This window comes from Pogona vitticeps, chromosome 6 (genome assembly GCF_051106095.1).
Source record: "Pogona vitticeps strain Pit_001003342236 chromosome 6, PviZW2.1, whole genome shotgun sequence".
NCBI lineage: Eukaryota > Metazoa > Chordata > Lepidosauria > Squamata > Agamidae > Pogona > Pogona vitticeps.
In genome coordinates, this window is record NC_135788.1 from 114228445 (window position 1) to 114236962 (window position 8518).

Sequence of the window (8518 nt, forward strand, 5' to 3'; positions counted from 1 at the left end):
GGACTGGAAATTCCAATTTCCCGCCCTTTTTCCCTGCCTTTTTGGCTTCGGAGGTCTCAAACGGCTTCCTCCGAGGTCAGGGGGAAAGCCCTTTGAGAGCTCCGAAGGTGCCAATCGCAGCGGCAGGGAACCCCTAGGGAGATCTCCCAGGGGTTTCTTGTGGAAAACCTGATGCGGCCCACCCTCACCCAGATTCTGCCTCCAGCGGCTCCCAGGTAAATTGAGTTTGACTCCTCTGGGCTAGATTATACCTGACTAGCCCAGTGGTTTTTCCTACTCTCTTCAATTTAAGCTTGAATTTTGCTATGAGAATATAATATATATTATATATTATATATTGTATATATTATATTATATATAATAATATAATATAATATAATAATATGTAATATTATAATATAATATAATATAATATAATATAATATAATATATTATATTATATTATATTATATTATATTATATTATATTATATTATATTATATTATATTATATTATATTATTATAGATTTTAGTTATTATATTATTTATAATATAAATAATGCCATGTAAATGGGTGTGATGTCTGCTTTGCATGATATTTTGACAGTAGATGTCCTCCTTAGGCACTTCAGTCTTTGGATAATCAACGTGCTTCTTTTTGAAGGATTCAAAGCTCTCCGAAGCTTGATTCGCCATCACCAAGCAGGCAAGGATGCAGAGCAACCACAGTGGAGTGGATCCGTCTTTCACCATTGTTTCCTGCATCTCTTTAAACCAGGATAGGGGAAGAGGAAAGAGGAAATGGAAGGAAGTATATATATATAGAGCTCCTTCAGTGCTGAAACGCAGAGATAGAGAATGAAAAATAACACCCAGCATTATCATACAAGCGTATAGTTTCCTTTGAGTTCTTTATGTGTTTATCTCAATGGATTCTTCAATTTTTTGCACTCTAGCTCTGAGAATCCTCTCGGAATTTCCAGACAAAATCCTGGAAATTCCACCTAACACATTCCCACCTATAGGCTCCTATAAACACCTACATTTCCCTTACATGGAGAGGAGCCTAGTTCCAGCATTTCTTCTTGGTAGTGTCCAAAACAGTTCCTTATATGTCAACCCCTCCTCCCTACATGGTTTCCTCTCAACATTCCTAAACTTTTCCTGTGCTAGATAAAGCCAATGGAATTTCAAGAAAACCATTAATAGTATCTTCCATCTACAGTGTGTGATTTTTATTACACAGAAAAAAATGGAAGGAAGGAAGGAAGGAAGGAAGGAAGGAAGGAAGGAAGGAAGGAAGGAAGGAAGGAAGGAAGGAAGGAAGGAAGGAAGGAAGGAAGGAAGGAAGGAAGGAAGGAAGGAAGGAAAGAAAGTACGTACGTACGTACGTACGTACGTACAGGAAAGTGATGTTGTATTTCTTCAGAACGCCTGTTCTCCCACAAGGGAAAACTCTGGATACATATTTCATCAATAGTCCATCCAGATTTTCTTTTCACTCTAGGAAGAAAGCCATGGGTATTTCCGAACATCAGAGCTTTGGGCACTACCTGCCACCCCCTATTCCATCTGAACGTCACACCTGAAGGACACTATAAAAGTAAACGAGAGAGGTGGATGGCCTTTTACAGGAACAGACCTTGTTCCATTATTCTGTTCTTGAACGACCTGGGATAAAAGCATTTTAAATCAACAACATAAATAAATATACCAAGGGTTCCTTCACCCACTGACCATCTTCGTCTTTTAAAGTACAAAGCTTGAATGGAAAAGATCTGAATATCATACACAAGTAATTTCCAGGTATGAAACACCACATTGACTCATACAATTTGCAACTTATCTTTACTAAACAACCAACCAACCACTGTCTCTTTATTTTGTATGCCTTGTATAAACACATAGAAAATTGCCATGTAATCTCACTCTTATACCTGAGGAAGTGAATTTGATCCATGAAAGCTAATATGATTTTTTTCCAGCTGTCTGGCTCTTCTGGAGGAAAGAGGGGTTGGCGGTACTGAAGACGGTGCCTTGCCTATGGGAATATTGAGAATTTTGGAGGTGTTTTGGCATTCCTGCTCTGCAGGGTTGATTTGTAAACCCAAGCAGGAGGCAGCACATTATGTAGACATTGTGATAAGAACATTCAAATTGTCTCCATCATTTTTAGATTTCTTTTTCCTCAGAAGGTTCTTAGCTTGGATTTACAAACCAATCCTGCAGAGCCTCTATAGCCAACATATTTCCTGCACTTTCCCTCTCCAACTTCCAATGCATCTTGGGGGAAAAGCCCATTACTCATAAAGTGTAAAGACAAATATTTGAGGCAGGCAACAAAGGGTGTCATAAAACAATACACTCAGGCTTCTTCCTGAGAGAGGGGAACTAATATACCAGTTTTGGAAAAGAAGCAAATGCCAAAGAAAAACCTTCTATTTTGGGTCATATCCCTGTGAAAGAACTTGAAAGAAATATCACGTTTAGTTATTTATTTATAGAACTTTGCGTGCCTCCATCCAGGCATCTTTTGGTTCTTCAGAAGAAAACTTCACTCCATGTTGGTGTGTGATGTGATTCTCTTTGCTGACTAGAATAAATAAAACACTGTCCTGAAACTTCTCAAATGCAACTCATGATAGCTTCTTAAGGGAGAAGTGTCCACACAACCATTCAACACAACAGGTGCCATAGTCCTTCTTTTTCCCCAGAAAAGTACAGTGGTGCCTCGCTTGACGACGTTAATTCATTCCAGCAAAATCACTGTAGAGCGAAAATGTCGTAAAGCGAAATAAAAAAGCCCATTGAAATGCATTGAAAACCGTTCTATGCATTCCAATGGGCTGAATACCTCAGCGTCCAGCGAAGATCCTCCATAGGGCAGCCATTTTCGGGTGCCTGTCTTGCGAAAAATGCCTCCTAAAATCAGCAGAGAGCCATTTTGAACAGCCGGTGGCTATTTTGAAAACCCGACGATCAGCTGTTTTGACCATCGTGATGTGAGGAATTGGTTCCTGAAGCAGGGAACCAATCGTCGCAAAGCAAAAAAAACCATTAAAACATAGTTTTGCGATCGCAATTGCGATCACAAAAACATAGTCGTGAAGCGGATTCGTCGTTATACAGGGTAATCGTTAAGCAGGGCACAACTGTATAGGAAACCTTGATTGATTCATAGGCATACATTAATCTCAGCATTTTTCAGGGGCAAAGCAATTCCTCCCTTTCACTAGGGTGTCATTTCAGCTAAATTCAGATGGAACAGGGCAACCGAGGGGAATGTCAGATTGTGCCCAAATCTCTGATGCTCAGAAATAACCAGGGCTTTCTTCCTAGGGGGACGTGGTGGTGCTGCAGGTAAAACCGCAGAAGCCTCTGGGCTGCAGGGTCAGAAGACCAGCAGTCATAAGATCAAATCCACGCAACGGAGGGAGCTCCCGTCACTTGTCCCAGCTCCTCGCCAATCTAGCAGTTCGAAAGCATGTAAATGAGAGTAGATAAATAGGTACCACCACAGTGGGAAGGTAACAGCATTCCGTGTCTAGGCCACATGACCACGGAAACTGTCTATGGACTAACGTTGGCTCTACGGCTTGCAGACGGGGATGAGCACCGCCCCCTAGAGTCTGACACGACTGGACTAAATGTCAAGGGGAATCTTTACCTTCTTCCTAGGAGCCCTGCCTCCACTAGGGGGAGCATGTGCTTCTGGTTGGTTCTTCTGGGGTTAAAACAGGGATGTAGGAGAGTGGATATGCCTTTACCGCCCCCATCCCCAATGTCTCCAGAATAAAGATAACACTATGGAGTATTTGAAAAATGTTTTATTTTAAGCATATGAGGAACAAATCAGAGCACCACACATGAAAGAACAGAATCCAGAAGGTACACCTGCTTTATTCATCTAAGTGCTAATTAAAGCAAGCTGACAAATAAACTACAGAAGAATACTTAGGGATTTATCAAAGCATACTGGAAACTGATTATCAAGACTCCCTAAGTTTTCATGCTGATGTCTGTTTATGAAAATAGCTGCTCCACCTTCCTTTTCTTCTTTTGTAATTTTTCTTGCTGTCATAATTTTGTATGAGATGCTCTTAACAGGCAGGTGGGTTTTGAAATGCAAGTAAGAACGTTGTTTGAAAAGGAGTCACAAGGTAGAAGGGCAGGGAGCCCTTCAGGCAAGAGTGGGCTGGCATAGAGAACTGGGATTGTAGATAAGAAAGCAATTCTATAAGAGAAAATCAGATCAGACAAGCATGAGGAAACAACTGGGGAAAACAGAAGACCAAGGGAAGGTGGTTTTGTTTTGTTTTAAAGCTATCTCCCCAAACGAGCCATGTTGGAAAAAGGCTGGGCAGAAAAACAGCTTACAAATCAGGTCTATTGGTATACTCTGTCTTGACGATTTGCATTATACAAATTGGATAGCCCTTAACACACCAAAAGGCAAACGTTCCCATCTTTTTAATACCATAGGTCCCATATTTAACACTTGACCTACAGTCTGTCAGTGGAAATTGAGGATAATTTAAAAAAAAAAAACAGTTTCACATTGATTGCACACTGCTCTAAGCTCTTCATTTGAGGCACGAATCGGACGAGTAGCAGACTCATTTTGCCTGTGCAAAATCCATTTGCAGTAGGCTTTAAGGTCTGACACATCGGGTGGTGGGAAATCAATCTTCCTTGTTTTGAAGAACTGAAAATCCTTCTCAACGTCTTGGAGCATCTGAGTTGCGATGAGTGTCCAGGCTAAGGTGAAACCCACCCAGAATAGAGGGGACCCCATCGCAACCATGGCTTGCTGTGTCTCGTAGCTGAGGAACAACTGGAAAGAAAAAAAATAGGGGAAGAGAATGAGATGGACTGACAGAAAGAATATTTTCAATCTCCCCCTTCTCTAACATCAGATCATTAGTATATATGCATCCTCCGTGCACTGAGGATAGATAATCCAGCATTATTACACAGTAATAGTGTGGTTGCTGAGCTTGAGCCAATGAGAGCTGGACCATAAAGGAAGTTGACCATCGAAGAATTGATTCTTTTGAATTGTGGTGCTGGAGGAGGCTCTTGAGAGTCCCCTGGACTGCAAAGAGAACAAACCTATCCATTCTGTAGGAAATCAACCCTGAGTGCTCACTGGAAGGACAGATCCTGAAGCTGAGGCTCCAATACTTTGGCCATCTCACAAGAAGAGAAGACTCACTGGAAAAGACCCTGATGTTAGGAAAGTGTGAAAGCAAGAGGAGAAAGGGACAACAGAGGACGAGATGGTTGGACAGTGTCATCGAAGCCACCAACATGACTTTGACCCAACTCCGGGAGGCAGTGGTAGACAGGAGGGCCTGGCATGCTCTGGTCCATGGGGTCACAAAGAGTCGGACACGACTTAACGACTAAACAAAATCAAACAGACATACGTTTGGGCACAAATGCCAGTAAAACATATACTCGTTTGGCACAAAGTGGCAGAAGGGGTGTGTGTGATAAATATGCTACCTAGGGGAGTCTTTAAATGGTCTAAAAGACAGCCATGCCCTTCTAGTATATTTCAGGAGAAAGGTGCACTACATCGCTTTAGCAACACGCGGGGGCAGCCGAGACCAAGGAAAGTACGAGAGCTTTGCTGCTTTGCAACAAATTTATTGTGCAAGATAAATTAGCTGCGCATTTGTTGGATCAGACAGAAAAAGCCTTCCATGCAAGGAAGGCACCACTGTCATTTAATGGTGATTTAGCAAACATGTTGTGCTAGGTGCTGTATTACAAAAGGGGGAGAGGACGCATCCAATGCAGCCTTAAGTTACACTTTGTTCTGGCGGGAGCGATTGATATTGGGGACAGCATTGCAGAGAACTCAGAGTCAAAGAGACCCTTGAAAAGAGATTGCTAAAGCAAAGCAAGAGTGAGATGATAGACTGTTCAACCAAGAGGGTGAGGGTTCCACCATCGGGCTTAAACATGGGCAATATAGTGGACTGGAAGGCCCCTATTGCAGGTAACACGGATCCTGCTGATCTTGCTTTCCCCAGAATAATGGCATAAACGCCCTCTGGAGCCCTTCTCCAGGATGCAAATGGTGATGGGGAAGAGGGTTTTGCTGTTCTGGTTGCCATCCAGGTTCTTCCCTCTGGAATTGCAGATGGAGGACAGATGCCATTTGCTGGCGTGGATGAAAGTGTTGCTGCGCTGGCAGTTCAGGTTCCTGCGGTGCATCATCAGGTTGCAGTAGGTGCGATCGTCTTCAAAGTCAGATTTTGGGTTGTCCTGGTGCCTTTTCAGGAAGTCGCTGTAAGCGGTGCCTTCACTCTGCAGGAAGACAGTGGTGGCCATCAAGAAGAGCAAGAGAAGAAGGGCTTGAGGACCTGAGCCTCTTGGATACATGATTGAGCCCTTTGGTAGTTGGTGATTACCTGCAAAAAGCAAGGAATTGTAAGTAACTTTCCTGAACGAGGCCCAACTCCAACCCTGTACAAGATTATGTGAATGGAAACCTCATTGAACTTTCCAGAGCTAGACAGGGAAAAAAAACCTGGGGGGAAAAACAGGGAACCAGATAAGCAAGAAGGAGAAAAAGAGGAAGAGTCAGTCCAGCAATCAGTTAGTTAATAATTACTGTGGGCCATCAAGTCAATTCTGACTTCCAGTGATCTTTTCCAAGCTTTGCTGGATAGAGAATACTCAGAGGTGGTTTAGCATTCCCTTCTTCAAGGACATTCAGGGACTTCCCCAAGGCTACACAAGCTGGCTTTGCTCACAGGAGGCACAGTGGGGAATCGAACTCCCAACCTCTGGCCCTGCAGCTGGAGACCTAAGCCACTGAACTATGCATTCGGGTGGAGGATTGTTGGACAATGTAGGGGAACTTGGGAATTACCTTATTTTTTCATGTATAAGACTATACTTTTGTCTAAAATCTTTAAACTAAAAATTGAGGGTCGTCTTATACACGGAAGTAAGCTGAGGAGAGAACAAAAAGAAGTGGAGGGGAAAGCAAGGATCAAAGCTATCCAGCAGTGCTTTGATCCCTTTTCCCCCCACCCTTGCTAAGCCCCACTTAGATTTCTTAATTTTGGATTAGAAAAATGGGGGCGTCTTATACATAGGGGCATCTTATACACAGAAAAATATGGTAACTGGCTGTGTGGGCAAGGAGTCCTGCTCCAAGTCATGGTGAGCAGGGAGTCCAGTCTCCTCTGGCTTGGATTTTAAAACATGTATTTTAAAACTGGATAGCTCAAATAAAAGCCGAGCTGAAGAAGAATCTGTAGGTTGTAATAATAATGAGGACTGCAGAACTGGAAGGGACCCTCTGGATCATTCAGTCCAGCCCCTGTCAAGGAGGCACAGTGGAGAATCTAACTCCAGATTCCCAAACCACTGAGCTATCCAGCAGTTCATGCTTACCTTTTGTTTGGGGAGTGTTACGGGTCCGTGGTGGCTGTACATCCAAACCATCAATAACAAGTTTTGATCACCTCTCTAGTTATTCTCTATATCACAAGTCACCTCTGACCTTTATTTGCGAACAGAACCCAGAAACTCTGGCTACCAGTGGACTCCGAAATCTAAACATGTCTTTCAATATTTACATCTTGCTCGTCTTCCTAGGAGCTCAAGGCCTTCCTCCACATTTATATCACCATAGCAACTCTGTGAAATAGGAGGGGTTGCCATCTACTCACTGATCCTCCGTCACCCCATGAATTTTGTGGCCAAGAGGAGATTCAAACTCTGGCCTCCCAAGCTTTTGTCCGGCAATCTAGCTGCTACACCTGCTGCATCTCAAAAAAAGAGTGTCCCCATCACATGGGCACACACATCCATTCATACCCTATAAACCTGCTTCCCACCCGATAGCCCCCTGGAAAACTGGACTTGATCCATGACTCTAAACTTACCCAGTTGTTACAAATATATTTTCCTTCACGCCTTCCCCTGGAAGAATAGACCCAGTGATCGAGAGAGCTGAGCACTCCAGTTAGATCAGCCTTCCCTCTTTCAGGTTTCCTGTTATATACCACTTGCCGGTACGCAGTGGCGAGGCTGTGGTCGTTGGGAGATTGTCCCAGCCTTCCTCTGTGTTCTGTATTTTAGTAACCCTTTGTGTAGTAACTTTCTACCGAGGGGATGCCGAGCTATGGGGTTGCACTGGCAAGATAAAGCACCTCTGAAATAAATAAAATTTCCAATACCTCCTTCCAGTTATAAGACCCAATCTTGGGGAGAGCTTCACCAAGACTTTATTTTGTTTTCACGAGACCCGTGAGCTTTGATGAAAAATCTTTCATTCCACCAGTTAACTACTGTCCTCTGTCCAAGATGAACGATAGAAAAAAAATAAATTGTTTGGCTTGTTAAGCTATCAGGATCCACCACCTGAGCAGTTGTTGGTTTTATAAAGAGCTTTATAATGGACCAAGAGACCACCAGGAATGTTTATTTGCCTAGTTCTCTGTGAATTTTGCCACAAAAGGGACGAAAATATCTTATCCTGGAATATAAGGGTTGATTCACATTCTGCTTTTCC

The 8518-nt window shown here is 42.9% G+C and overlaps 1 long non-coding RNA gene across 1 annotated transcript; it reads right to left on the reverse strand.

Moving 5' to 3' along the window:
* Positions 1-3793: 3793 nt before the first annotated feature.
* LOC144583431 (uncharacterized) lies at positions 3794-7980 on the reverse strand. Its single transcript, XR_013537188.1, has 2 exons — positions 7890-7980; positions 3794-6401 (listed from the first exon to the last, which is right to left on the reverse strand). It is a non-coding gene; the product is annotated as an uncharacterized LOC144583431 (long non-coding RNA).
* Between the last annotated feature and the right edge of the window lie 538 nt (positions 7981-8518).